The 27869-nt window shown below is 42.2% G+C and overlaps 1 protein-coding gene across 4 annotated transcripts in view; it reads right to left on the bottom strand.

Moving 5' to 3' along the window:
- Positions 1 to 27869, bottom strand: part of FTO (FTO alpha-ketoglutarate dependent dioxygenase) — a 369186-nt gene that overhangs the window by 64241 nt on the left and 277076 nt on the right. Inside the window, exon 9 of one of the 4 annotated variants that reach the window (XM_087870428.1) lies at positions 242 to 27869. This exon is cut by the window's right edge and continues 34521 nt beyond it. The exons of the other annotated variants lie outside the window; for them this stretch is intronic. The gene's annotated coding sequence lies outside the window, so the exon portion shown is untranslated. Of the gene's footprint in view, positions 1 to 241 lie in introns of those variants that run through there. 4 annotated transcript variants of the gene reach the window in all.

The raw sequence follows: 27869 nt of genomic DNA, 5'->3' as shown, positions 1-27869 counted from the left end.
AATCATGTCCCTTATTTTGCTGGTAGAGTATCTCACGTAACAAAGAGGACTCTCATAGCTAACAGCCTTCGTTAAGTGTCCTCTGCATTATTACACATCTACATCTCTTGGTAATTTTAAAAGAAAGAAACAAAGCAGTATTATCAGCTCTATGTATAGAAGAGGACCGGGGACAATGAGCTCGTAAAAATCCGAATCACAGAGAAATCCACATACTCTGGCGCAACTACTCTGTTAACTATTTCTTTTTTTTTTTTTTAAAGATTTTATTTATTTATTCGACAGAGATAGAGACAGCCAGCGAGAGAGGGAACACAAGCAGGGGGAGTGGGAGAGGAAGAAGCAGGCTCATAGCGGAAGAGCCTGATGTGGGGCTCGATCCCATAACGCCGGGATCACGCCCTGAGCTGAAGGCAGACGCTTAACCGCTGTGCCACCCAGGCGCCCCTCTGTTAACTATTTCTGATCCTATATCTTCACTTTGCTTTACAGTGTGGGAAACCACGAGAAGGAGCTAGAGTTCCCCAAACTTCAGTGTTTTCAGAAATGAACGCAATTCAGAATGAACCTGGAGTTCTGGGCAAAAAAAAAGAGGGGTGGGGGAGCTCAAGGTTTTGAATTTTGACCCTGGGATCCTCTCAATTCATTGCGCTCTCAATGCTATGGCCTTGCATTCCCAAGGCCCAAGAATGGGGACTGGTCTTTTGGTGTTTTTCCCCTCAATCCGGCCCTAATAAATGCCCTCTTATGCATGCAGAGATGTTAACAGAGATAGGGAACATGGAGGCGAGGAACTGAGTCCAGCCAAAATGTTTAAAACATTAAAGAACTACATATTAGATTAGGACTAATCTGGTAAACTCAGAATACTGAGGGGCAATAGGAACCTTAAAATAGGAGAGACAACTGAAAACATGAGCCTTTTCTTGTGCTTTGCCTTAATCCACCCACCTATCTGAAGGTCTAATCTATCAGGTTTTTAACCATATACCAAAGATATTTCCTTCACTCCTTGGGGGGAAAGAGACAAGAAGGAATTGGTTCCATATGAAACAATGTGATTTCGATTACATTTCTAAATTAAGGCTTTGCAGCCCCTGGATGTGATAATCGTGTTTGTTCATTACACCATCTTTACCACCGCCGCCAAGAAAAATCCCAACCTCAAAAACAAAAAATTAGAAAGGGAAAGAAATGGATTCAACATATATCCAGCACCCAGGAATCCATGTACAACTGAGGTTTGATTTACAGAGGAAGGAAGTGACGGGAAGATTTAAAAACTCCAGTTACTTAGCTTAAAAGCACAAACCTAAAGAATGTTCTCGGGTTTGCATGCCTCAAAACTTTCCCAAGGTTTCCCATAAGTGGTAGCAAGCTGCTTTTGTCAAAGAGCTCAAAAAGGCCTTGCAACACACTGGGATAATACTTTACAATTAAGTGTTCTCCAGTGGGCCTCAGCATGACAAACTATAATGGCTCCAAAGAAGCCCTTAAAACCTACCATGTCAATGAGCTCCCCCAAGCACGGGAATTTAGAGCTATGGATTAGACCTCTTAACCCTTCTCCTCCCCTCAAAATATCTTAAAGACCCTTTTCTCCCAGGGGAAGAGCCGTTCTAGCCAGTGTCTAGTTAAGAGGTCTTTGTGAAGTCCCATTTAGACATAGTTACAGGACGTCTAATGAAGACTCTGGATTCAGCTGAGACCTCCCCTCATGTTGCCATAAGCCCGACTGAAGGGCCAGAGCCACAGTGACCCCGCTGAAATGAAGACGCAGGCTTGGAGGAGTCTCATTTCGTTTCTAGACCTGAATGACCATGTGGCCTTGGCAACGACATGTGGGTTGTTGTTTTGGGGTTTTTTATGATGCCTTAATTTTTATACCGATAATTTTTATACTGGTGTGGCTCCTTACCTTCCGAGTGTGTTTAAGGAATCCCCTGAAATAAAAGTAGAGGATTTCACCAAAGAGTGTGCCTTGTTTTAGAGCGGAAATAACAAAACTGACAAAATCAGACCCTGTTCAGTTAATAAAGCACTTCCTGCTGAACAGCAGTCACTTTGAGAGAGGTGTGCGTTCTTTCAAACTGCAAGGAAAAACGTGGGGTCAACTCTGTATTTTCTAAACTCAGTGGTTGCAGTAATGCAGAAAATGATACCGAGGCAGCTGATCCCAAACGCTACACGTTTGCAATGGTGACGATATACTAATATTTTGGGAGGGATTTACTTTTCTGATTTTGTGTTGCTTGGTGCCTCGAGGTGCTTCATTCCCAAATCACACCCTGCCAACGGGGGCTGAGACCCTAATATACACAGTGCAGACGCCAGCTTATTATTACCGATTCGCACAAGCTCATTCATGTGCAAATGGGAAATATGACTGTATGATGATAAAGGAGAGCACCAGAAGAATTAAAGAAACATTAATGACCCTTTTCAAGATCCTACAGCTGCTGGAACAACTCCTTTGCCTGGTCTTATGTTCACACCACCCTGTTGGTTTCAAAAGCTCAGTGCGTCCCCCACCTGTGGCTAAACGGTTCCAGGGCACAAAGCTGTACACAGCCTTGGGGAAAGTTTCTGGATAAGGACTGTTAAGAGAACTAGAAAGGATTACTTCCTAATAAAAGCTTCCTCCTTCCACTGCACTCAGGCCAACAGGCTACACTGAGATGGCAAAGTAACGGACCTTTCTTTGGTAACAAATTTCCATCACTTCTTTTTTTTTTTTTTATAGTAAGGGAATTCTTTCATTTTAGAATCATAAAAAGCTCTTAAACTCGGGTTTTTAGATGGAAAAGCAACTAGATCTTTTATTAGGAAAGGGCTGTTGAGAGCAGCTTTATTTCCTTGTTAGACAAACATCTGCCTGCCCAGAGAGAGGGAAGACAGTGTTTATCATAAACCCTATTTAAAAAGGTGAATGCAGGATTTCACATATACTATTCAGTAATAGGGGAAACGATTAGCACCTTTAATTTTTTATTTTCAGATTCGTAACTGGTTTGGAAATTTGGCAAGCATGGCTACGCCCTCACAAAGTGGCCGCGGGCCCTGGCCACACTCCTTTTAGAATTTCTCTGCTCAGAAGTGATGTTGAGGCAGCCAGTATGTGGGCAAGGCGATACAGTATTGCACACATCACACGTCAGACACTCCAAGAGCTGTGAGGACATTAACGGAGATGCACCTAGGAGCGCTTGGGGGGCACAATCGGTTGAGCACAGACTCTGGGTTTCAGCTCAGGTCGTGGTCTCGGGCTCGTGAGATCAAGCCCCGCAATGGGCTCCATGCTCAGAGTGGAGTCTGCTTGGGTGTCTCTCTCCCTCTGCCCCTCGCCCCCCAAATAAAAAAATAAATCTTTAAAGGCAATTCACCTATTAAAAAAGCCACATTGCTCAGGGCTCACAGGACTCAGTCGTGTCCGACCCACCTGGGACTTCCCCAATTCTCTGCAATGCGATGAGTGCACGTTCTCTAAAGACAGTTTCATGGTAGGACAGCTGAATGCACTCAACTCAACCTCTGCCCATATCTAGATTTCGAGATCTGGGCAATGAGCTTGGCTTCAGTTTCCCTCAGGCTTCAAACTTGAGGGTGTTGCCCCGAGATTCCCCAGCTCCACAGCCTCACCTTCATTTCTCTGTTAGACATAAAGCAGCCAATTCTTCAAAGATTACCTAGGCTTAGCCACATCAGTGAAGAAAAGCACTAGTTCTCCAAAGACAATAGTATCTCTGTGAGCAGGTGAAAAAAAGTCAGTCCACCACTGACAGGCCACTGGCAGTTTGTCAGTTTCTGAAAACCAAGGTGATGTAAACATCTTTTAACCTAAACAGAACGAAGGGGGAATCTGGCTGTCAGTTGGTGAGGGCACGAACGAGCCCTTAACTACAAGCCCCGTAAGAAGAAAGTCAAGATGATTACTCACCCACAATACAAGAGCAGAATCCCTGAAATATCTGGAAATCTTTTTTCTTTCAATTACTGGTTTTGTACGTGAGGTACGATTGCATCTGAGGCCACTGGGTCGACACAAAGAGCAAAGACTCCCTCCCAGGGTAACTCTGTAACGTTCACAACCAGGAGGACGTCAAGGCTGTGCCGCTTTCCCTGCACTTCGGGTCTCGCCCATAGCTATTTACGGGGCTGGATCCTTAACACTTGGCCCTGTATTTCCACGATAGTGGTGGAGCAGAGGACCCCCTCCCCGCAAACGGCCATTTACTTCCAAGTTCGAAACCACCCTTGACTCCTTCCTCTTCTTCATCCCTATAACCAACTGGTTCTGAAGTTCTTACGTTAGAGGTCCTTTGAAATTCATACTTGTCTTCTGCTACCACTGCTCCGCCTCAACGCAGGCCCGCATCACCTCACTTCAGGAACCCGGCTTTTCTCTAAACACAGCCTTTAAACGAGAACAACCCAAATCCACGCCCACCCTGCCTCCAAACTAACCTCCCCTAAAATATCTCCGGCATCATGTCACTTCTCAGCTTTGGAAACCATTGAAGGCTTCCCAGAACTCAGGTATCTCTTAGTACCTCCCACATATTTGGTCTAATTTTCTTGAACATTCTGTTTCAGTCAGAGTCTAACACATGGAACCTGGTTTATACTGCCTTATTCTGATTCTCACAATGACTTCTACCTAACTGAAAGGACCTCTTCCCATACAACGTCTATACCTTGCCCTACCTGAATGCATCCTTTCCCTTAAATCTTACCTCTGTAACTTGAAATGAACCTACTATTTGAGTTTGGAACTGGCTAATGAAATGACCACCTACCCTGGGTCTGTGAGATGCACTGGCATTTTCTCAGAAGTCGATGCGATTTATGGGAATTTTTCAATTTTATGCCTTAATTTTAATAATAATCTAAAATAATTTCTTTAACAGTTACATAGACCAGATTTTTTCTTTTGCACTGCCATTTCAAAAGTGAAAAGCATTTTTACAGCATAATACTTCAGTTCAGAATTTACAACTGGTGTCTATGAGCCCCTACTATCAGAAGGGTCGGAGAACATTTTTCTTCTATAAAAAAATCTGTAAGTGCATCTAACAATCATGTGTAGTCACGTAACCTCCCTTCCCTGGTGTTGTCTCAAACTGTTAGTTAGATTCCTCATTGGCATTTTACTTTTCAGGTTTTTTATGTTTTGTCCTCACGAACAGATGGTACACTCTCTGGGGACAGGAATCATGCCTGAGACCACTCTGGATTTCTGTTGCACCAAACATAATCTTGCAAAGAGCAAGTGATTGGCCAAAACTGGTTGCTCTGGTTTTGACCACACGGGCTTGACCTGATCCACCCTGGACGGCGGGTGATGGCAGGTGACAGTGAAGACAGAGTTTCACTCGATATCCAACTTAAAATTATGCAAACATAGCACTGAAACTGTTCAAATGTCCCTTAGCCTCACTAGGGCGGCAGCACTTGAAGGCCTTGCCCATACGGTCACAGAGCTCCGAAACAACACTTTTCATACAACAAAGGTTTTTATTATTCTTTTCTTCCAATAAGGCAATAAAAACGGAGCCTGTTTATTAGTGCTGGTACTAAAATTAAAACATTTCTTTCTCATAGCCGGCAAAGAGGTACTACAATAAAAAGGGGTGTTGAATCCGATCTATTCTTAATGTTTCTGGCAATTCCTTGATCTATGTTCATTTCATGCTAGCCTACATAGAATTTTCGAAGTAGAATTCTAGAACAGTCATCTCCTGTATGAATGGAGTGGTCCTGTGTGTCGTCCTAGACCTCATTAGTAGCAGAATGGAGGCAGAGGGAGATGTCAGGGAGGCAGGATTAGAAGGAGCAGAGAACCTCAGAAGGGGATTTCCCCATTTGAGAACAGGGAGAGGACTGGAAAATCACTTGGCCACCATCCACACACAGTGCTTATTTGATGACCTCAAGCCTCTCCACATGCAAGCATGTAGAGTTGATTTATGTGGATTTGCAAAGTTTACTTTAGTGCATTAGTTCAGAACTTGGGCGGCAGTTGATGGCAGAAGCCAGCACAAAGGAAGCCGTGGATTAATTTACTAGAAGAAAATATCTTCTTTAACCAGTGCCTTTCCCCTTGTTGTTCCTTAAGAGACAGGAATGGATGGGAGCAACTGAGGACGACTACGACGCGAGACTGCTGACGGGATGGGAGCTAATCCCTTGGTTCAGTGAATGACATTCCTCTCTTCATCACAAAAAGAGATCTGTGGAGTTTCATGGAGAGCCAAGAAGAATCATGGCTGGAAATCCTACGGATTTTTCAAAACAGGGACAGATAAATACATTAACAAATACAGACGTATTTTGCCATGTAAAAGCTCATCCCAGAGAATGTGGGGAATTACAGAAATTACAGAGGAGAGTAGGAGGGGAGTTATAGGGACAGATGATGAACTGTTTGCAAAATAACTTGCCCTTATGCCTCATGTGACAACTAAAAAAAAAAAAAAAGAGGACAGGTAAGGAAGCTTCAGGAGGAGAAGACTAAAGCTAGGGCAAAGTAAAAAGCTATTCCTCAGCCACAAACCATTCTTTGTTCAGGTGCTCTCGAATGTTCGCATGGAACTGAACTAATGCACAGCCCATTGCTGCCTGGAATGCCTCACGTAATTACACCTAGAGTCTAATTAGGTAACTCTCTGCTGTCCCTTGTCTGAATCACCCAAGCTACAAATCTCTCAAAGTGTGGCTAGCATTCATTTAGTAAGGATGGCGGCATGCCTGTGAAATCGAAAAGTTGTCACTTCCAACATGTTCGACGCACTAACAGCCTAAGTGAATTTCCCCATACGCTTTCCTCGCAGCAACTGAAATCTTGAGAGAAGGAGCATGCTTCCTGGATTCCTCTGGATTTTCTTCTGGTGTGGTCCACGGTTGCCACACAGCCTGCCACATAGTTATATTTTGTGGATGACAGTGTCAGGCAATCGCCCACTGAGGTATTTGTGCTGTTCTCCATTCAGATTTAATAGGGTGAAATATGGTTAATATTGACTCACTCTGAGTTAATGGAATTATGGGAAATTTAGATTTTTTTTTCCCCTTAGATTTTTCTGGAATTTTCCAAACTTCCTAGAATAAGGAAATATCTTTATGCTAATATAACCTAGGGAGGAGAAGGAACAGACTGATTAAAGACTCCTCTGTAATAATCCCATCCTTAATTTTCTCACAGTAACGCATTAGTGGCTGCCATGGAATATACACAGTGTAACTTATTATTTCAGAATTATATCCCAGAACTTGAAACATTACATACAATAAAATATCAATCTACAACAAGAGCTTCCATTTATACAATCAAATTGAATAAATGCGTAAACTATGCTGTAAATCCCCCCCAAGAATGTGTAACTCTGTCAAGCGGAGCATAGATTTTAGAGGCGTGTGACACAGTAAGATTTGTAATCAATAACGTTTAATAATCTGTTATGTTTATTTTTTTCCTCTGACCACTACTTGCAAGGGACACCGTAAATCGCCCTTGAGATTCACCACTTGGCTTGGCACACCTTTGTTTACAGGTGAAAATGACAAAGGGAACACCGTGTCCCCAAATCTTGATCACTTGGGCAAGAGGTTCACAAGAGAACTCCGCCCACGTATTCTGAAAACTGGTGGGAGGGAGGACTGGGGGGTGGTGGTGCGGAGTGAGAAACGGAACTTTTAATTGGTTGCAAGGCCTGGGTCCACAGCTACCATCAGCGATGCTACCCAACCGGTGGGCCCAGCCAAAGGGATCAGAAACAGGTCTACTATTGCCAAGTTCACACTCTGCCTGCAGTGACTGTCAAATAATGAAAGATTAGACAAATCTGATTGCTCTATCAAAACATTCATCTCAAATCTTGATTAGTAAGCCTATTGAATTATGATTAATTCACAAGGGTGCTGCTGACAGATAAGATACTTTATCTGACAATGTGTACTAGCTGCCTTGCCTGAAGCCAAAAAAAAAAAGAAGAAAAAAAAAAAAACCAAAGCAAAACACAAACTCCCGAAGTTGCTAGTAAAAGAAACAGTATCAAGTACAACACGCTGACGAGGATAATGAGGCTGCATGCACCTTCTAATTTAATAAAGAGCTTGTTTGTGCGAACCCAGTCTTGATACAAAAGGCAAGTGGGGTCTAGGGAAATACACCGAGGACAATACGCCGCGAACAAGTGAACACCAGGGCACCCTCTCGCCTCTTCCCTGACGGGCGTGCAAGAGACGGTAGCTCAGGACCGCTTCGGGAGGCGTCACCCTGAGTTTTGGCGACATCCCAGCCTCCGGAGCCAGAGGCAGAGCAGAACCATCCAATTACTCTCCTTGTCTCTGGGATGAAAACATCTGCACATAGAAATAGCAGCAGACCCAAACTTGCAGAAGGTGGATTGTTTTGGTTATCGTTAGGGGTTGAAGTGAGGAGGAGGAAGAGGGAAGGGAGAGGTCCTCTTGTGTTTCGTGTTCTTACAAAACAGAATAAAAAGGAGAGTTTTAAAATATTTTTCTTACAAAAATAAAAAAGCAAAGAAAGGAAATATTTTTCTTTCTCTTTTAGCTTTGAAGCAAAGAAACGTTCAATCTGATATGCGTTCAAGTTTGAGTTTAGTACTTAATGACTACATGACTCAGGAAAAACTGAAACAATATCACTCATTCCCTATCAAGCCAGCTTATCAGCCCTGAACCTAAACGTATCAATCAGCCCCCGTGCATTCACAGTTTTGTCGATCCCCCAAATTCGGCTGCGGTTGTTGTTGGGGCATGGGGGTGTGCAGTAAGGGATGTTAAGTACCCAAAATCTCATGCAGTTTTAGATAGTATCATTATCTTTTGCCGACCTTATGATTTTAACGAAAGCCTAATGTCCTATAATCTTGTTTCTCTTTAGCTAGTATTAACCTTTCGGTGACTTCTCTCTTCCCTCTCTCTCTCTCTCTCTCTCTCATAACTATCCTCTGTTAATCAATTGTGCACTGCAGATGGGGTCAAGGAAACCTACTTCCTCCTTTGATAGCCTCCAATGTTTCTACTCTTGGGGATAAAAGTGCTTTAAATGGAGTTATATTCTAGGAAAATCAATATATGATTACTGCAAAGATTTGTATTGATTGTCCTGTTGCATTGCAAAAAGGCTAAAGAAAAATGGCATGGCACATTTCCCTTCAATTCCTGTTCCACAGAGTTTGTTGTGAATGTTTTGGGCAAGAAGAAAATGTTGGAACTTTATTTAATGACCTAAAGTTTTCATCATTCAATCCGCTCGTTTCTCTCCCTACCTGAGGAAATGCTTCATTATCAGTCTCCTGGCTGCTCGTCGGTCATGCCGGGACTGGCAGCAGAGTTCACGGAGCTGAAGACTGTTCGCTTCAGCAACGGGGCTGAGCCAGAAACTGCTGGTTGCTTTCCTGATACCCACTCTCCTCTTCTCCCTCCCTTACAGAATCCTGATTTTGCTGGGAGTAGCAATGTACGCAGTTGAAAAATATTCCTGGGTCCTCTACCAACAGGGGTGATGAAATGACTCCATTGTAGCTAATGGAATCTAGGCGGAGACTGCTGGGTAGGGCTTCTGGGGAAGTTCCTTAAGGCAGATGGAGGTGACCCAAGGACCAGGCACAGCTGCCTTTCCTCCCTTTCCTCCTCCTCCTTCCCGGTGATGTGCATGACCTGTTAGGAGCTGCTGTGGTTCTCTTGTGATCACGAAGGAAGTCTGAAGAGAGAAGCCTGCCAAAAGGAGGACAGAGCAGAAAGACTGAAGGAGCTGTGCACACTGGTGATGGGGTGGTTCCGCCATAATGACTCTACTCTTTGAGGATTTCTTTCCATGGAGGAAATAGAAATCCCTCTGAGGCTGAAGCCACCGTTGTTCAGGTCTGTGATATCTGCAGCCAAATGTGAGACATTTCTCTTACAAAATGCCTTCTTGTGTGGGCCATCCATATCATACTGAGTAATAAAAAATTAGTTACCGCCAAGGCTAATGTCCTAGGCAATGGCCCCTGAGTGGTCCAAATACTTCCTGGTGTCTGTAAGCCATTGAGGTGTTTTTCTGATCATTACTGCTGAGGAATTACTATAGTAATATGGTCTTTTAAGAAACTCAGTGTATACCTTTGGTATCTTTAGCAGCCCAGCATCCATTTCCCTTCTTCAATGATGAGGACTCCAATCTTTTTTGGACAACTTCTTCCCCCAGGAGTGTGTGGTCTTTGTGGGACTGTCATCAAGTTGCTATGGCCTCCCCTAGCCGAGAGGAGGGCATAAGATCCAGGCTGGGCCCTGTTAGACTTTGACTGAGTGGAGCAGAGCCTGTTCCTTCCCACTGCGGCACCCTGATGAGTGTCTGTGCTGTCCCCCTGCCTGGATCCTTGGAGCGGCACCTCTGCCTCTCCTGCTGAGTTACTCTTCTTTGTGGCTATTGTGAACAACCCCGTATCCTTCCCAAAAGAGAACCTCCCACTCTCTTGCCTTCCCCCCCTAAGCATTGCTTTCTGTTGCTTGCAACCAAAGAATTCTAATACAGAAATTATCATCAGAAGGGAACATAAGGCATCCATGTTCCTTTTGTTTAAAAGTAGGTCTTGAGAAAGTAATCTCTAGGCTCTCTCTTGGTCAGCTACTGCCCAGCTGGGGACGGCCTGACCAGGGGCTCCGTGGTCACCCGGCGCTCGCTGCTCTGACTCTCCACTTGGGAAGGTGCCGTTCTCAACTCAGTCAGATGCAGCAGATGCATCTCATCAAATTCATCTCATGGAATAATACAATTAGTTACAGCTTTTCTTTGAAAATTTATAAATTTGAAGTCAATTTTCCAGAATTAAGGTATCCAGGAAACCAGTTCTTTGTCTTACTTAAAAGCCAACAAATAACTACCATTATTTAATGCAGAGGCTGGGTCCTAAAAGTGGGGGACTTGGATTCTCACGGAATACGAGAAACACAAGATCAGCATGCCAGAACCCTAAGGCTTCAAGGCCCATTTAGATTGTTCTGGGATAAGAGCCATTTATCATCTTTTTAAAATATTTATTTATTTATTTATTTATTTGAGAGAGAGAGAAGGAGAACAGAGGGGGAGGGCAGAGGAGGGGGAAAGAATCTCAAGCAGACCCCACGCTCAGCGCGGAGCCCAACCCAGGGCTCAATCCCACGGCCGTGAGATCATGACCTGAGCCAAAACCAAGAAGAGTAGGACACTTAACAGACTGAGCCACCCAGGCACCCCTAACATATATAAATTAAGAGAAAAAGCTTCCGAAAGTCTGTTTTACAGCTAAAATGCTCACTACTGCAGAGTTCTTCCTAGTGGCTCATTGTGACTGAGCAACGTGAAGGTCTCACTCTATACAGGTACAAGTTGCTTATGGAGTCTACTGACTACTTAGCTTCAATGGACTACTACACTATTGCCTTTAAAGACTGCAGCTTCACTAGGTGATATTAAATTAGGAGAAAAATGAAATTCTAGTAAGAATAGTACGAGCTAATCTTTACTGAGTGCTTCCTATGTGGCAGACCCTACTCCCCAGGTTTTACATATACTCATAATGATCCATGAGTTAACCACCATTATCATCCCCTTTCTTCAGATGGGGAATAATGAGGTTCAGATGAGGCAGAGGGGTTAAGTAACTTGCCTAGTCTCATTCAGTCTACACATGAAAGAACCACGCTAAATCTCAATGTTACCATGATAAAATTATATATTCCTCCAACCCTGCTGGAGGCAATAGAAACTACTATAAACTAATCCAGGAATCTACTTTAGTAATGTAGGCCAAAAAGCCACACAAACGTTTACATCTCTTGCTTAATAATTACACTTCTAATAACATTTTCCCAAGAAACAATCTAAATGAAAAAAAATTAAGAAATTTTTATTGTAGCAATATTTGTAATAGTGAAACTAAGTGAAAGTAACACAACTTTTTAATAATGGGGAATGATTAGAAAAAACAGTATACAAACTTAATGAATTATTGTCATTAAAATGCATAATTATTAAATTATGAAGCAACATGGGAAACACTTTGGTATTAAATTAAAAAGCAGGATATAAAATTATATGTATGCATACTCAACAATTAAACCGAAATCCAACAACGTATTCATATAGCCCATGGCTGGAAATTGACTTTCAAAATGAAAATAATCTGCGTTAGGAGAGTGGGGACTCAAGAAAGGAAGAGAAATGGCCTGAAGTTTCCACTGTCCCTGGATGCTTCTGGATCTTGACTGGGAAAGCCTATCATCTTCCCTTCACTGTAGATTAACTAGAAAGCTACGAAGGAGGGGAAGCTTAGCAACGCAAGGCTCTTTATCCAGTCAAGGTAAATGAAGTTCGGCTGGTCAGGAGAGTAAATAAGATTAGTTATGGGCTCCAGGTCATCCACTCATGGAGGTCAGCGAGTGTGAGATTATTATCCTTGGTAGAAGAGCAGCAAAATAGCATTAAGGAATAAATTAATGAAAAAGGTAGAAGATTATTTGAACTAAAGCCCTAATCAGTTTAGAGATTTCACTCAACTGCTCTACTGGCCATCAGTCAAGCTCACAAAACAAATATGCTTGTTCTCTTAAGTAATTCCAGGAGAGCTCCCTTTCTTGCTTCAAAGACATCCAATCTAAGGAAAGTCATGAATAAAGTTACTCCAGTTTGCTGTTACACCTCATACGAAACCTACTGAAGCATTAAGGGGCATGCTACTAAAATAGTAAAGCAGACTATTTATACTAGACGCATAATTGCTAGTCCTGTTTGGCCTTTGATTCCAAATAGAACATCATTCCATATCCATTCAGAAACACTGAATTCACCAACATGCAAACTGCATATTTTATTAAATAAACACAAAGTAGGAGATAATGACATACATTTGTTTTCATTACAAGTAGTAATGCAATATTTCTCCAAGGCTTACTGCATTAGCATTTCTTGCCACGTTTCAAATGCCTTTGAACTTTCTGAAAAGCTACATCTGTTAGCTCCCGTGTATACAGCAGAAAGTTACCAAGTGAATTAAGTTTTAATATAAATTGCTTTGTTCACTATTAAGATTGATGTTGGACACACTGTACTGTAAGTTGCAAACTGCAATTACAATTCGTTGCAATTATCTTTGGTTGTTAATAGCACAAGATAGCATGTCACTTTCTACCAAGTGTATAATTTATCATTTGTGTTTTTTTTTTCCCGTGAACTCTTGTGGTATTCCAAACGTATAATCTTGTTGTATTTATTTCCCAGCGGCCCGACAAAATGCACAGCAAGTGCTGACTAGAACAAACTAAAAAGTACTGCTATTGACAAGCCGTCACTTGAGCAGTAATGAACATTCTGCCTCCACTTTCACCTCAACAAACCAGCAGCTTTAATTTATGATAAAGCAAAGGAGAGGCAACCTCCAGGTTTATTATACCCTCAGTGCTGTTTCAAATAAAGTAATTAGAAGGTCAAGAGACAGGTCTGGAAAGCTAAATATAAATGCAACCCTTCTGTACCGACATAAAAAAAAAAAAAAGACTAGCGTGTTCAAAGAGCATTTTATCCATCTTTCTTCTCCAAAGCGGGGCAAGTCAATTTTTTTTAATACTACCGTAACCAATCAGAAACAGTGGCAGCTCCCCTCCTTCTCTAATTTGCTCCATATGGACGATGAACGGCACACCTCAATGATGCTGTCCTTAGGAGAACATTACTAGTTAGTCCAAAAAAAAAAAAAAAACCTGCTTTGAATTGTAAACTCAGGACAGGTGATTAGGAATTTTATCATTATTTTTTAAAATCAAGAATGAGTGAACATGTGAAGGGATGGAAAGGTTTGGGAGAAGTCCTAGCAATGTTACGGGAGTCCACAAATAAATAAGTTTTAAAATTCTATTTTAAAACATTTTGCTTTAAAAAAAAAAAAGTCTTGAAAAAAGAAACCCGAGGGAAAGGGGTTGACTTGCAGAAAAATTACCCTTTCGATATACTTTGTTTTCAGTGATGAAAGAAACAATTATAATAAATAGCATGCTGTTTCTAAGGAACTGTCTGTAACATCATACTTCATTTTAAAGGTTCCTAATTTTGCTTACACTGTAGTCTGTGTTTACTTTCCTCTCTCTACTTTGTTTCTCTTCCACCACAACGACACCATTCTAAAACTGCTCCTAAAGGCCGTGAAACCCAATGGACCTTGACTTTATATGCAGTCCAACCTCTGAGGACTGAGTTAGACAATTTTAAGGATAACATTAACTCTTCTAAGCCAGCTGCTTTCAAACATTTGGATCCAAGGATTACTTGACTGGGAAATAACGTCTCAGGAATCCACTCCATTTGTCCCCATTAGCCTACTGTTTCAAGCCCTTCTCCAGGCCCCAAGATAAAAGGCAGGGGTAGGGAGGACGGAAGGGGGAGAAGGGAAGGAAGTAATGGGGGCGGGGGGAGGAGGGAGAGAAGGTGAGGGGAAGAAGGAGACAAACTCAGAACTCAACCAGCTTCTGCACAGGTAACGAAGGTATACATCACGGGCACTATGTTTGCAAAATAGTTCTAAAAAGATGAATCTTCCAAAATGATACGAGTCATTCTTGCTGCCATAACCAATATAAAAGTAAGCTACTGGAGGCCCTTGAGTTCATCTTTGTCCACCTCTTCTGGGACCTGTGGCATATATGCTCCAAAAGCCTTTCTGAAATGGCATTTTGATGTATAATTTTTGCTTCAAGTAATTTTTTTATCACTGTCTGTTCAAGCAGTTCGTATAATTACACTCGATTATATAAGTGGTAGAAATGTATGTAATCTCATAATTAGAACATGTAATTATCTCATAAAAATCCTCACAAACTGTAAAACAAAAAGTATATAAGTATCGTACGTGGGGTGTTTTGTTTTGTTTTTTGTCTTCACCCAGAATTACAAGTGAAGCGACGACTCCATCATGGCGTGGCAGGAAAGGGGCGTATTTTGGACTTTCATCTACTTGGCTAAAGGAACGGGCAGGTTTGATCCAAGATTACCTTGATTCTCCGGTGCCAAGAAATATTTGCAAGTCAGGCATTAATAAAAAGATAGTATCTGTACCCTATGATTCAACTGTGTACATGAAACGCAAAATAGTACTGAATTTCTGAGGCATGCAGTAGCTAGGCTGGTTTCTTCAACCCAGGGATGTGTTTTCTACATCACTGTGTTTTTTTTGTGTTTTTTTTTTTTTAACTAAAATGCAATGCTGATAATTTGTACAATTAGGGGGGAAATGAGTGGAGAAATAAAGTAGATTATTTTCAAAGCACTCTTTGAGGCAGTAATTTCAGCCCTTTCTCCAACGAGATAAAACAAGAAGTATTTGACTGATAGGAATTCCTCGATCCCCACCCTCCCCTTTCTTGGTCTTTCACTGGAGGTGCTAACGAGCAGTGAAACGTTCAAAACGCTGGGCTGTGCAGTGGAATAAGATGCACAGAGCCTGCGTAATTCAGTGGGAATTTTCTGTAAACCTTTGGTCTCGGCAGAAACCCTGACAGTGGCCTGCTAGATGTCCAAACTCCACCAAAAAGGAGTTCTCTAACAGAAAGCCAGTTTCACTTCTTTCCCATACGAGACCTATATACCAAAGGTTTATGAAAATAGAGGAGGTCCTGGTTTTTATCTTTGAGGCATAGCACCGAGGCAGGTTTTTAGGAAAATGTAAGGCGTGTAAGCATGGTCACAGTATGTGAGGGCCTTATGTGGAGGCCAAAGCCCAGGACTTGCATATATCTTGCAGACATCCATTAAATGCATAAACTGTTACTACAGAATTCTAAATGGTTCTAAGAGTGAGCCAGAGACTGAAGAAAAAGCTCAGGGTGTCTTGGGAGACACTACGGTTTACCTCCCCAACAACCACCCCCTTCTTCTTCGTTGCTAACAGAGCCCCTATTTTATTCATGTCTTCAACTCAGAGAAATGGATGCCACTGCCAGCTCAGGAGTAAATCTTGGGTAATAAAGCCAGTAATGGTGTTTCCATTTCCTTTGGTAGGTTTTGGTTTAGCACTGAACATCTGACCCAGATATAGGCAATGAGACTGGAAAGAAGGTCAACAGGGAATTTCTAGGGAGGATTTCCTCACTCTTGAGAAGGAGGCACTGGAAGAGTTGATCTCTTTCCATCTTTGTTGTTTCAACATCTGGATGTGATGCCTGGAGCAGCTGCAGCCATTTGAAACATGAAGGAAGCCAGCATGAGGGGAAAGGTTACCATGGTGAGCTTAAAAGAGAGGAATCCAGGTCTTCAGTGACATCACTGGGTCTATGATCATATCACACCTACAGCTGTCCTACTTCTGAACTTCCTGTAACATGAGATAATAATTGCCCTTGTTTAAGCCAAGTGTGAGTCACAGCACAATTTGATACTGTACCCATTTGTCCATTATGGAGGGCTAACATTTATATTTTTAGCTTAGATACAAGCATGCCAACACATCTGAATTTAAATCTCATTCACTAAAATTAAACTGGTATCTATATATTACTGGTAAGGTTTTTAAAATTGGTACAATTCTTTCGGGGCGCAGTTTGTCAATTTCTATCAAGAGTTATAAAGAAACATCAATTTTGATCCAGTATTTCACTTTTTATCTCAGGGAAATAATCCAAAACATGGAGAAAGATATACTCTATATTTGATGGAGTACTATTTATACACGAAAAATGATTATTGAAATTGATAGTAAAGTGAAAAAAATATTATGCCAAGTGGAAAAAAAGAATACCATAGAGTTGACTCTTTGGGGGAGGGGTTACCCCACAGCCTGATACCACAACCCTGAGATCCTGACCTGAGCCAAAATCAAGAGTCGGACACTCAACCGACTGGGCCAGCCAGGCGCCCCATTATACAGCTGACTCTTGAACAAGATGGGTTTGAACTGCGCAGGTCCACTTCCATGTGGTTTTTGGTAAACGCAACACCGTACTGTAAGTCTGTTCCTTATGATCTCTTAGTATTTTTTTCTAGAGCTTACTTTATTGTAAGAATACAGTATATAATAAATGTAACATACAAAATATGTGTTCATCAATGTTTATGTTACTGGTAATACTTCCAGTGAACAGGAGGTTATTAGGCTTTTGGGGAGTCAAAAATTCTACAGGGATTTTTGACTGTGCAGAGAATCAGCACCCCTGACCCCTGCATTGTTCAAGGAGCAAAAGTAATAACTCCAGCAAAACAACAACAACAATAACAACACTCCACATATTTGTATGTTTAAGAGTTCGGAATAAAACCTACCAAAAAACAGCTACAGAGGTTGGTGTCATGGTTGGGGGTTAGGAGTGAGTTCTTTCTTTCATAGTCTTGCTTTTCCAAACTTCCTAAATAGAAAAGATATATATATTCGCCATTTCCACACTACATTATTCATCTGCTTAGTACAATTTATGGGCAATGCCGATTGAAAATGTCTAGAGACGGAGATTGGGATAGCCTGGGGAAAAGACTTGAGGCAGACGTAGAAAGCTCATTAGCACCAGGATTTCTTCACAACTAGTTGGATTTCCTTTTAAATTCTGACTCTTTCTTTCTTTAGTTCTGTCTCTTTCTTTTCTCTTTCTCTCTCTCTTTCCCTTCCTTCTTTTTCTTTCTTTCCTTCTTTTCAAGGAGATGATTATTCCATGATTTGGGGAAGGTGAGCGAACATAGTTAACAAGTATGGGATGGTGAGCTAACGCCCCAGCCCTGAAAGCAGCCCACTGGGGAAAATTCCTATTTCTAAATAAGAAAAAAAAAATGCCAACCGCTTTGATTTGAGTGTTCTGCTTCAGAATAAATTTGCCTGGAAGTGCAGAAGGGTACAAGGTGGGGGCTGGGAGGTAATAGTGCATTCTTTTAAATAAAAGCTGGGACATGGATGCTTCTTCTAATCTCAGCCAACAATGGCGCTATTGACAGAGTCCAAAAGACACTCACGGTATTCCACCTAATTAAGAGGGATTGTTGGCATCAGAGGAACCAGAAATATTCTGTAGATTAACTGCTTACTTCATTGCTAATGACTGCCCAATTTCTTTAGACTAATTGGTGCAATCTACATTTTTGCAGCAAAGATGAAGTATCAACTTGATTTGGTGTCGATAAAAAATTGATGGATGCTTCTGACTGCTACTTCTCAACAATACACGGATTATTACTACTATAATTATCATAAATGACAAAACATGGGCAAGTGGTGATTACAAGTCTAATTCTATCCTGAGGTTTTAATGGCATAAACCACTCAGGCTTTACACTCACGATTTACTGCATCATCAAAATCCCTGGAAGGATTACCCTTGGGTGAGTGCCACTCATTATCTTACCAATAATACCCTGGTTTGGCCCAACATGGAACAAATCATCAAGACTGAGTTCTTAGAAAAGCCCCGTTCAATACATAAATCTCTGGTTTGTGAAGGATGCATGGACCTGCCAAACTCTTCCTCTGCATTTTCTGGGCGTTAGAGTTGTGTTTCACTCTGACACAGACAGAGCCTGGGGGTCTCTGGGTCCCGCGACGGCCCACCAAGTTATATGCCAGAGCCTGGAGATGCTGTTACCAGCTTGGTTATGGCCAACCAAACATCACCAGAGTGCTATCGGCCAGGCGGAGAGAGAAAAGGGTATAAATTTCACAGGCTGCAGAAGGGGACAGAGGAAGAGTCTATTGTTATTTTGAGGGGATGCTGTCAGCACTGAACAAGTAAACACGTACAACAAAACATTCAACAGGCCCCAGCAGAGGCAGCTCCGGTCCCATGAAAACCCCGAACCACAACTGCAAACTAAAAGGCCCCCAAAGTCCAAGTGAGTCATCAGAAGTAAAGCAGTGAAAGGGAGGGCTGGTAGCAGGAGACACCCCTCTAACATGAGCGCTACCCACGATTGCCAAGTGACGCTTGCCAGGTGGAAGGGAACCAGTACTGCCCAGTCTTCAGTCCGATTTGGTTTTCCAAGAGAAGTCGGACATCTTTGTGTGTCGTGTGAAATATTTCGATTTTAAAACGTTGGCAGACAAACGCACTTCTAAGCATGATGGTTGAGAGACTGGCTTCTGGGACCAGACTGCCTGGAGCTGGATGTCAGTCCTGCTAACATTTGGGACCCACTACTCCATTTGAACGTCAGTTTTCCTCATACGGAAAATGGGGATACTAACCACCACCGACTTCATGGAGTGGTTTTGAGGATGAAATGAAAGAATAAATGAAGAAGCAGAAAATAATCCTGACACGTAAGGCCTGCTCAGCAGTGACGACTGTTCCCTGAGGCTGGATTTGGCCTGCTGGCTCAGTCCGTGACCCCTGCTGGAGGAAGAAATGATGTATGAGGCAAGAAAAATGGCCAAGAGCAATCGCTCGAAGGCTGACCGCATGATTCGGAATTCTGTTCCCCCTACTTGCTGGAGGCTGAATGACCTTGTAAGACACTGTGGGAAGCCTCAGCTTTCTCGTCTAACAGATAGGGGTAATAAAACACGCACTTCGTAGAGAGTTGTGAGGGCCAAATTTAAAAACCGACGCGTAGCATGAGGCACAGCGTTTGGCATACGGTAAACACTCAACAAATACTAATAGTCATTATTCATGTTATTTTTTAAGCTGAATTTTTCCAAAGTCTTAGAATTTTAAATCTTTTTTTAAAAAAAAGCTAGTCCAGATTTCCTGCTCTTGTCCCATCCCTTTCCCTACAGGCATTTTTGCCGTGGGCATAGCTTTATTATTTTATTATGAGTTACGAACCATGAGAAATTCCCTTTTGAAAATCTATGTTGCTTTTTAAGGGGGTGCTTCAACTACTGCAATTGTCACCAAGGGCAAAGAACTCTCGCACAGACAACTCTGTGTGTAAACGGTATAGGTAACATATACTTTTAGGAGTGAAAGCTGCTTCCGTACTTTGCACGAAACGTAGCTGTTTTTGTAATATGTAAATATCTGCTAAGATCCGATTCAAGGGAATCTGCAATTGAAATGTCCAGTACATTTGAAAGTGTCTGAAAGGGGCGCCTGGGGGTGGCTTGGTCAGTTAAGTGTCTGCCTTCGGTCATGATCCCAGGGTCCTGGGATCGAGCCCCACATTGGGCTCCCTGCTCCTTGGGGAACATGCTGCTCCCTCTCTCTCTGCCTGCCGCTCTCCCTGCTTATGCGCTCGCTTCCTCTGTCAAATAAATAAATAAAACCTTAAAAAAAGAAAAGTACCTGCAAAGTCACATATGTTTCAATGCACACCCTTCAGGCAAGCTAGGTTTGTATGAAGGGCTGAGAATGGCATTTGCCCACTGAGCCCTGACGCTGACTGCCTGGTCGACCAGGCATTCGACCGAGTTTCTCACACACACTAGACTAAAGGAGGTTCAAGGTTTGCATCATGGTACAGCTCCCTTTGGAAGGCCCTTGTCAACTGCATCTCAAAAACAGGCAGGCACAGTTTCAACAGAAGCACTACTCAGTTTCTCGAAAACTTTAGTGTGTACGTATTACTAGCAAAGAAAAATGTGTTTCCCTTAAAATACTTGTAAGATAGGTCCAGATTGTACCGGGAGTGCCAACAGGCACACACACTCCTGAAGGTGGACGTGTTCAAGTCACCAGAGGTCCTCTGCCCCTTACTTGTGACTTTCAAATACCCTGTTAAGTGCACGGAGAATCTTGTACGTTACAGGTATTTGGGAAAATAAATTACGGATATGATCCGGTATCCTGAGAACCGCCAGACTGTCAGGTATAGAGGCTCCTGCTTCCAAGTGTCAAGTTTTACTCTGTGACTCACCAGGTAAATCTCGGGTCACTGTCAAGTGAGTCCATTAATACGGAAAAGCTGTGCTTTGCAAATCAAAGTCATCAGGAAGTTTCCAAAATGAAACTTCTTCTCTAGATGAGAATCTCCGTAGCTTCCTGTTGTATACTCTAGTCATGGTGGGCGTTACAACAACCGGATGGCAATTAACTTTGTTTTCCCTGAGATCATTTAAATATTAAAAAGAGTCATGCTCCTAATGCCATCCTCTATGACTTTGGTGTCATCTCCTTGCGAATGTGGAGACTATCTTATCCGCAGGAGTCCGAGCTGGGTGAGATTAAAGAACGGCTCCCTCTGGAAATATTCTAACGTAGCCACCCCCCTCTTCCTCTACCCCCCCCCAAAGACTCATGATTGAAAAATGCCCAAATCCAATAAGAGATATCGCTTACTGTCGGGGATGCACATACCAGAGGAAGTGCTGGGGATAAAGGAAATCTGTGAATCAGAGAAAGATGTTGGTATGCAAGATTGAAGATATACCAGCTGGCCCACTTCTTCAGCTGGTTTCCAGAGGCCAGGAAGAAATTAGTCTCACAGTTCAGTTGAAAGAACACCTGGCCATTCACCCAGAGGCACAAATTCACTGTTGAACAGGGTTATCTTTGTTTTCATTCCAAACACACCTAGGAGTTAAGTTATGTAAAATCCTGTGACTCTCACTGTCCTGCAGTACGCACCTTCATAAAAATCAGGAGGTGGGTATGAGGGCCCAAGGACGGGTGGTAAAAATATTAGTGTCAACAGGAGAGACTTTAAAGGCTAGGATGGTCTTCCTCCGACTATTGTAACTGGATTGAAGCGTGTCCTACTGATTTCCCACATACATTTTACCGAAGATTTACAAATGTGAAGAGCTGGGAGGAAAGGAATTGTATTAAAGTCAAAGCATTAGCGCTATGCCCACAACCAAAAAGACACGAGAGAGCTCCTGAGGCTTACAAGGATGGTTAATTAGCTCCGTGCTCCCTTGTCATTTGGGGCCTGCACAAGGCTCATAGCAACAGTCTAAAATCAACTCAAGTTTCTCGTTGGTATGCAGGTCTGTGAGTGTGGGAAACGTCATTCTACCACCGAACCCTCAAATCTGAGGCTAATTCCTCCTTCTCTGAAGAGGAGTCAGGTTGGGTCTTGCCATGAGGCACTGAGCAGCGTGGCGGGGTGTGGGGGGTCCATGATGGTGGAGGAAATTACCGCCCTGAAGTGGAAGCAGTGAGGCCAGATGTGCCACCCACACTGGGGGCAGGTGGAGAAGGGGGGTCGTAGAGGAGTCAACAATTGTGGGGGCTGAAAGCACTAGCAAATTCCATGGCCACAGGACTCGGTGGGAGACGTGGGCAGACCCAATCTGGAATGCAGCCTGGGAACGGGGCCCTTGGATGACACCATCTTAGCCCCAGTATCAGGCACTGATCTTTGTGAAAACCCAAACCTGCTGATTCTGTTGCACACTTGTTCTTCTTCATTCTCTTTTCTTGACCCGCTCATGGGCATCCTCCATTTTTCTTTCTTGCTCTTATCTCTTAGGCTTGGCAAGCCTTGCAACATTTTTTTTTTCCAAGGGAGGTATAATTTACACATTTTAGGAACACGGTTTGATAGATGAAAAACAAGTTGCTTAAATTTGGAAATCATTTTAAGCTTGCAGAGAAGTTAAGGAATAGTACCCCAAACCACCCATCTATTCTTTATCCGAATTCATCTACTGTTAACATCTCCTGGAATATTTTTGCTGAGGGCATTCACTGGTCAGTTAATGAGCATTTGTTCCACACCCACTGCAGAACGACCCTGTGCTTGGTGCCGCAGAGCACAAGATGACCGTCTCTTTCCTCAAAGATTTATAATTCAATTGTCAGGCACCAACAAGATGGCCACCTGCCACACTCAATTTGCTAGACTCCTTGAAAATAAAGTCTGAGCTCTTGGAGATATCTTGACCTGTGCATACTGGGGTAGAGAAGAAATTGAAAGAAACTATAGTTCCTAGTAGGAACTATAATTTGGCAATCCAGCATTTCCCCCAATGGGCCAAACAATTGTCAATAACGGCATATTAAGGTGCATTAAGTGGGGAAAAGAAGGGGATGCTAGGCCTTGGTCAAATACATTTGGGAAGCATTTACTCAGACAAGGTTTAGCATGTAGCTTTGTAAACTGCAGTTTTTCCTCAGAGCCTTTAATGGGCTCTGCTAACAGGCTTTGTGAATCTCCAAGAAAGGGGGGAGATGTATAATATTCCCTATTTCCCAAATGACGGCTCACAGGATTAGTGTTCCATTGAACACCCTTGGAAGTGTGAAGGAAGTTCACACTCTCAAAGATAAAATGAGAAAAATTTGTGAAGCAACATGCAAACAATGGAAAAATATCATAGTCCAAGTCCATGTCCATAAGTAATGAAGTGATATCAAGTGAAAGAGGATGATTATCAGAGGAAAAGCAGGAAACTAAGAGGAACAGAACTTCAGTACAATATTTCTGCAATATTATTGGTAGCTTTGTCAGTTTTAAACTGCATCACACTATTATTATTATTCAAAAACCTAAATTAGCTTTCAAGCACTTACTGGATCAGGTCTAGACTTAGCAGAGCTAATGGAAGGAGCTGGGAACCAACACGGAGTATCTATCAGGTGCCAGGTGTTGCTTTCTCTTCAAAAATCTTATTAAGTGTGTGAGTTCTTGGTCGCTCCTGTATCTTCGGCACCAGCACAGGGTCTGACATATAGTAGGAACTCCATGAATCTTTCCAAAACCAAAATGAATCTCTGCCTTACAGTGTGATAAGAAATTTATCAGATGGGCTTCTGTAAGCTCCATTTAAATGTTTCATTATTAGACCACAGATGTCATGAGCTGGTGGCCCATAGCCTGCAGACCGGGCTTGTAGAGGGCTTTAAAATAAATCAATGAGATTTAAGAGTTGAGAGATTTTCAGCAAAATCCAGATTTCCAGTGTCTTCTGAAATATCAGAAGATCCGGCAACACTGAACCAGCATTCCCCTAAGGCCACACCCAGTGCAGCGGGGAGCGGCGGCCGCAGCTGAGAAGCCGAGGAGCACTGTCCTGACCACTCTCCTCTCCACACCAATGGTCTCCGCTGCCAGTGATCAGTGGCTGATGCTCGCAGGCCCTGTAGGCATCTGAGCTTCTGACTTATGGCCTACAATAACAATCACCAACTTACACAATGCTCACTATGGGCCAGGTACCATTCCAAACACCTTCACGGCTATGAAATCACAACAATCCTATGAGGTGGGTGTTCTTTCTTTTTCCTCCTTTTTCCAGAAAGCCAGAACAATTTCCTTTCTCCATCCATACGGTCATCCTGAGCCCCTTTTTAGTAGATGGAACTATAAGAAATCACATTTTTCATAGTGTCAGAGATATTCGAATATTGGTTCAACTTAATGAAGACGTTTCTACCATGGGCTTCAAAACACAGAGCCGCGACCCTGTCATAGCCCTTCTGACCTACTTCTCTAGGTCACAGTTCTTACATATGTCTCAAATGACATCTGAGTGATCTTGAGGTGCGTGTTCTTACCTCTCCACTTTATGGAGAGCACAGAAGGGCTACATAATCTGCCCTGGCTCTCATACCTAGGAAGTGGCAGAATGGGTTTTGAACTCGGACCATCCGGCTCCAGAGTCGTGCTCTTCACCGCCATGCTCTGCTGCTTCTGCTACCACGACATGCTTCGTTATTCCCAACTGTTTTCTCATTCGCCATCTATGTTTACCTTGTATATTCCCCCAAACTACACCGCCCTCAACAGCACAAAATGCATCCTATTTTCTTTGTGGTTTACTCTAGCAGATTTTTTTTTTCTCTCAAATGCCTTTTGATTTCACTTGATCGGGATGATGCGTACAAGGAAAGAAAGTAAAGACGTTTCACGGCTCCCCTGACCTGCATCAGGAAGCGAGCCGAGGTCTGGCTCCCCCAGGAGCAAGCCCGATATTGACTAGAGCTGTCGCAAGCTGGCAGCGCCATGCAGTTGGGAACGGAGGGCCGCCTTCACACTTCTCACGATGACAAACACCACAAGCTGGCGTTACACACACTCGAGGCTGATGACTGGAAGACACACATATTAAGTTTCATCCGTCTCCCATTTGGTTCAATGCGGGTTTACCCAAACAGCTGGCCTGGAGCCTATCCTTTCACTTAAATTAGTTCTAGTGCTCCACAGTTTTGATTTACTGACAAAGCACTCTCTTTATCTACTAGCGGCATAAGAGTTTTGTCTGGGCAGAAACTGCGGTTGGTACAATTGGGCCAGTGAGGGCACTTAGCATTTCCATGTGGGGCACCGACTAGAGAAAGGTATTTTAATTTCCAATTAGTCCATATCAGCAAAGGAAATGTATTTTCCATTATTTCTTTACTCCGGATTCCGATTCATAAAATATCTTAAGGAAAACACATTTTACATTACTGAGTCTTTGATTTCCCAGGGAAACTAATAAATAATCAACAAAAATATGATTAAAGACTGCTTGAACTACCATCCAAAAAGGGACTCTAGCCAGCAAAGAATCTTTCTGATCCAAATCTTTTTATTCCTAGAAACAGAATTCTTACTTAGCCTTTCAAAAACCTGATGAAGGCTTCAGCTAAGTTTTGACATAAGATTTTCATATTCAAAATATCTGTTGAAATAAGGGGAGAAGGGATATGGATCTTGAAACTGCATTAGTCTGAAATAGAGCTTGGTAAGCTAGAAAGGGAAATTACTTCTCTATAATTGGAAATCTCTCCTAAAAAATCCCTTTGAAATCATGTTCAGCTACTTTCCCATCATGTGTCCCAGAGAAGCTAACTTTAACCCTTTCTGGAATTACCCACCATAAAAATTATTTGATATTTATAAATTGCTCTGGGAAGAGATTTCTGCACAATGGTCGGTGTCATCAAAGAACTTAATAATGAACGTGGAGCTCCCAAGAGTCATAGATACAGCTGAGAAAATGTTTTCTAGGATATCTCCTCCCACTCGTATTCTGATGCTTGCATTTATACATCACGTTTATTTTGGCCGCATAGTCCTAAGGCAGATGCCAGCAAACTCCCCAATTTGAGTTCCTTTACCTTTGAAATGACAACTAAGTTCTGCTCCAACAAAGTTCCTGAAGCTCTTTGAAGACAAGGACGGGGCTTGACCCTCCCTTGTATCTTTAATGCTAACAATATACAGTAGTTGCTTGACAAGTGCTTCATGAATCATGAGTGAATGAGTGACGGCCAGCTAGGTAAGCAGGGCACATGACTTCTCTCTTCTGGTTTTCTTATCTGTAAAATGGTCATTTAGCTTCCTCAAAGAACTCTCATGAGGATTAAATAATATAATATTACCCATATGACATCAGCACAGTGCTTGGGACACACCTATATTATGTAGCTAATAATATAACTAATACGATAATTATATGCACCGTTTACATATAAATAAGATACCAAGCCAAGTCCTATGAAGGCTATAGAAAGATGGGATGGAAGAAGGTTCTCCTCCTTTTTACATCTACCTTGATATGAAGACAAGAAACCTGGTACTGCCTGGAGAGATCCCACAATGCTACAGAATTCCACTGAATTTCCATGTCATCAGGCTACATACCTTCATCACATTAGAGTTGGTGCCTAGTAGCAAAACAAAAAGAGGGGTCATCTGGCCTACGGGAAAATTCTCATGTGTATGTGCAACATATATCCTGTTTTGTATCTGTCTTCTTTTCCTAAGGATGTAAACTCATTCAATAGTACACAGCGCCTAACACGAGTGTTTCATGACCTTGACAGCTATACCCTACTTCCCTGGGTACCTCAGCTCATAGTATTAACGTGCAAAAGCAACTTCAATTTGACTTGGAAGACAGTTGTATCCATAGAATGACCCAACAGGGGAAATTCTGCTGCTTTACTGGTGAAATTTTTAAGTGTTTTCCCTAAAGATGTAACATGCTAAGTAAAGCTAATTAAATATTTTTGAGCCGATTTCTTAATTATAATTTTTATTTTTTTATTTTCTCGATTATCATTTTTAAACATTACAACATAATAACAATTATCTATTACTTTGAAACAAAAAATAACATCAGTTTTGGTACAATGTGTTTTGTGTTTCAACAAAAACTTTGGAGGGAAGTCCCTAAGAAATGTAAAGTGTTATGCAAATATAAGGTGGTCTATAAGTCATGTAAGAGGGACCTTATTTTATCCTATCAAGAATTAAAGTACAGAGGCTACTGTTCTCTGTTTCAGAGTAATATAGCTTAATGTTCTCAGAAAAATTATATTCTTTCTTAGGGAGTAATAACATTAACCATGGCACCCACTAAAGAGATGTCAGAATATAAAATGACTTCAGATAATTTTTTTATAGCAAGGCTATCAAACATAGGATGGAGATGTGTGTGTGTGTGTGTGTGTGTGTGTGTGTGTGTGGAGAGAGAGTGAGAGAGAGAGAGAGAAAAGACACAGAAGTCCTCTTTTTAAAAATCTAAACTATTTCTATATTTCCCAGGACAGTATCTCCATAGAGAATTTTGCATGGAGCTGTAAGGCCAAGGAAGGAAATATAACACCAGGAAAATCAACATAAAGTTTATTTCTCTACTGTATGCTTAAGGGTTAATTGAATATAAGTGGCCCAAATAGATGGCAAGTGATGTCAATGAATTAACTTATTTTTAAGCATAGTAACAGATGTCGTCCCATACATCCGTATCTAGGACCTCGTGATCCTATTTGGAGCTCAAAGCAACAACTCTTGGAGGAGGCATCAGTAGTTGGCCAGAAACTCTTCAGGTTAGTCAGTCCCAAGCCACCCTCCAGATCTGATAAAAGGCAGGAAAAGGCACTGTTATCTCTTTAGTTCTTCCCAGCATTCCAGAAGGGGTCACCACTGGAAAGCCTGGGCCAACATATCTCATAGTATTTCTTCTTTCCCCCAGGACCCAGCACAAGGCTGCGTGTAAAATGGTAGGACAGCTGGCTTACCACATGAGAGCCACCCAAGGGAG

The sequence above is a fragment of the Ursus americanus genome, chromosome 21 (assembly GCF_024610735.1).
Source record: "Ursus americanus isolate L20-20 chromosome 21, mUrsAme1.1.p, whole genome shotgun sequence".
Classification (NCBI taxonomy): Eukaryota; Metazoa; Chordata; class Mammalia; order Carnivora; family Ursidae; genus Ursus; species Ursus americanus.
This window is presented reverse-complemented; position numbering and strand designations above follow the sequence as displayed.